At 38.7% G+C, this 3,508-nt stretch overlaps 1 pseudogene; it reads left to right on the top strand.

Moving 5' to 3' along the window:
* LOC104979869 overlaps window positions 1-2,427 on the top strand; it is a 74,100-nt pseudogene extending 71,673 nt beyond the window's left edge.
* The last annotated feature ends 1,081 nt before the right edge of the window (window positions 2,428-3,508 follow it).

Below are 3,508 nucleotides of genomic sequence, written 5' to 3'. Positions count from 1 at the left end.
CTGCAGTCACCATCTGCAGTGATTTTGGAGCCCCCCAAAATAAAGTCTGACATTGTTTCCACTGTTTCCCCATCTATTTCCTATGAAGTGATGGGACCAGATGCCATGATCTTAGTTTTCTGAATGTTGAACTTTAAGCCAATTTTTTCACTCTTCTCTTTCACTTTCATCAAGACGCTTTCCAGTTCCTCTTCACTTTCTGCCATAAGGGTGGTGTCATCAGGTTATTGATATTTCTCCCGGCAATCTTGAAAAGTTCTGATGCTGAATCTGCTAGAAACTAGCTGCGTATAATTGGCAAGTTGTTACCTTTAGGTTTTTTTGTCCCCATTGATTTATTGGTTAGTTAAAGGTATTGAAATAACCTGTCCCAATTTCTAATCCACTTTTGTTAGCCTCTGCAACAGTCAATTAGAAAATATTTATTGGCAAAAAAGAAAGAAAATATGTATTAGCACCTGCGAGCTCCCCTGGTGGCTCAGTGGTAAAGAATCTGCCTGCAATGCAGGAGCCACAGGAGATATGGGTTCGATCTCTGGGTCAGGAAGATCCCCTTGAGGAGGGCATGGCAACCCACGTCAGTATTCTTGCCTGGAAAATCCTATGGACAGAGGAGTCTGTCGGGCTAACGGTCCATAGGGTCACAAAGAGTCAGAAATGACTGAAGCGACTTAACATACACACATTGGAACCTACAGTGTACTAGGCATTGATTATTATTAGGTGCTGAGAATGTTGCAGTGAATAGAATCACCAAAGTGTCCACGCTTGTGAAGATTAAATTCCAGTGGTGTAGTTTAACAATAAATATGAAAAATTAAAAATCTATTAATAAGATGAATACATATTTTAGAAGTCTTATAAAGGAATTAATTATAGTGGTATTAAGAAAAATAATCTATGTTGGAAGATTTTGTTGATTAGAGAAAATCTCTTTTAAGGAAATTACATCAGGGTAATAATGAGCCAGCTGTGTGAATGATCTGAAAGATGAGTGTAACAAGTGCAAAGGTCTGAGACAGAGAAAAACTTAGCACAAAGAAATATTTTGAAAGTAGCTCTTCCAATTTCAGCCACCATTTTCTGACATTTTCAGACAATCCTGGTCTCCCAGCCCTTAGATAATGGCAGTTGTTCAGTTTTCCAGAGACTTAAATAGTAACAAAGCATTGGGAGCATGCTCATTTAGACCTTGAGTCATTGTCATGTTACTACACAGGAAATATGAAGGTACTCTTCATTCCTGTGTCAGGCTTGTACCTCTGCTGTAATGGGTGGCACACCAGTTAGTCTGACCCAAACCCTCATCCTGAGATGTCTGAGCCTTGTTTACCATTATGTTTTGAGGGCATGAATGATACACTTGTCCCTTTACTATTAAAATTTGACAAGTCCAAGAAACCCTCCAGTGGATCACCTGAGCACCATATTTTTCCTTATTTCCATTCTGTAACAGCAACACTTACCTTCTTTAAAAAAAAAAAATGTTTAGGCTACACCACACCCCATGTGGACTCTTAGTGCCCCAACCAGGGATAGAATCCATATCCCCTGAATAAGTGCAGAGTCTTAACCACTGGACTGCCAGGGAAGTCCCAGCACTATTTCCTCTTGATGATCAGGGTCAGTGACCCTGTCAGAAAAGTGACTCCTTTCATTTCTTCCTGGTCTCTTGGCATGAAGTGCTTAAAGGGACAGTGTCATAGCCATAGCTTAAATTTCATTAGGGTTTTCTGTATCCCCTGGTAGAAGCTTTCTATTCTGGTGATCAGGTCCTGTAGAGTAGTGCTGTCCAATAGAACATTCTACAGTAATGGAAATGTATAGTGTTTGTGCTATTTATTATGGTAGCCACTGTCTCATGTGGCTGTTGAGCACTTGAAATATGACTAGTGCAACTAAAGAACTTAATTTTTAATTTAATTAGATTTTAAAATTTGAACAGATATACATGGCTAATTTCTACCTTATTTGGTAGTGGTAGCTCTAGATCAGTAGAGCCTAACAATTGTAGAGATAGGAAACAGAAATTCTCCAGGTGAATCACTCTGAGTGGCATGAAGTGGAGCCATTCCAGTTTTCATCCCAGTGTTCCCAGACCCATGTATTCTTCATATTATAGTTATTGATTTGGTGGTATAGAATGCAGCCTGAAAGATGACCTTGTCTTTGCAGAATATAATTAGAATGTTCAAGCTTACACCTTACTGGAATCTTTAAGAGATCTCTACTGTGTCAGGCTACTATTTTTTTGGGTGGTAGACTGTGATAGGACCAGTTGGCCATTTGATCATAACTATTAAAGATTGTGAAAATTCAGGATCCTACCACATTTGTGAAGTCTTTAAATATCCAGTAGTTGGTCCAGAGCAGCTTATCCCGTAATCTGCTTCTGCCTGTTCACAGCTAAAACAGAAAGTTGGCTAACTTTAAGTGGGTACTGTAGTAGGAAGGTTAGAAATGGAGTATTTGTGGTAGAAATTGAGTGTTTAAGCTTGAAATATGAAGTGATTATGCAACAAAGCTGCCTATTGGGTTCTTGTCTGTCATATCTACCATGTCATAAGATGGGGCCGGCCCAGCAACAGGAACTTTATGGTAGACTTTTCCATTCATGTGAACAAGGGAGTTGGGATTTTTATAGGAATTGTACTGAACCGGTAGATTATTTGGGTGGTATTGCCGTGTTAGCAGTATAGTCTTCCAGTCGTGAATGAGTTAGCTCAAAATGTGGGTGCAAACTGAAAATATATTGCTATTAGAAATGGTGCTAAAATGTGGTGTTTTGGAAATCATCCAAATGATTACAGCTGTGAGTGCTTCACATTGTGCGAGAAGAGATGTGATGCATGGTAAAAATAAACACAGACCTGTGCCAGTTTTACATGTGACAGGCCCCATCCCCACCTCCCACCAACATCCCTTAGAATCCAGACCCAATAATTAGATCCTGATGGAATATGTTGATTCGGTTCTGTAGCTTCTTCAGTATACAGTGTGTTTTCCCCTTATTAGGCACACTACTTCTTTAGTTAGGTTATGCTGTAACTTGATTCCAGTTATTGGTGTAGTGACCAGAAGAAATGCAAGTAGATCCTGAGGTATATGTACCTAGTTTTACAAGGCTGAGACCTTTCTACCATGTTCGTAAATGGGGTAGATCTATCCTCTTAAAAATTTTTATTGAGATGTAATTTATATACCATAAATTTCACCCTTTTAAGTATATAATTCAATGATTTTTAGTGTATTGCACAACATGGTGATGTAACAATTATTAATATAATTCCAGGATGTTTCCATCACCCCCAAAACTAATCCTGTGTCCTTTTAACAGTACACATTCTCCCCTTCTTTTTCCCTTCTCAGTCCCTGGCAAGCATTAATCTGTTTTCTGCCTGTGTGGATTTATTTATTCTGAACATTTCATACAAAGAAAATCATATAACATGCAGGCTTTTGTGTCTGTTTTCTTTCACTTAGTATTTTCAAGGTTCATCCATGTTGT

The sequence above is a fragment of the Bison bison genome, unplaced genomic scaffold (genome assembly GCF_000754665.1).
Source record: "Bison bison bison isolate TAMUID 2011002044 unplaced genomic scaffold, Bison_UMD1.0 scf7180017864492, whole genome shotgun sequence".
Lineage (NCBI taxonomy): Eukaryota > Metazoa > Chordata > Mammalia > Artiodactyla > Bovidae > Bison > Bison bison.
The sequence above is the reverse complement of the archived record's forward strand: the minus strand, read 5'-3'. Positions and strand labels throughout refer to the sequence as shown.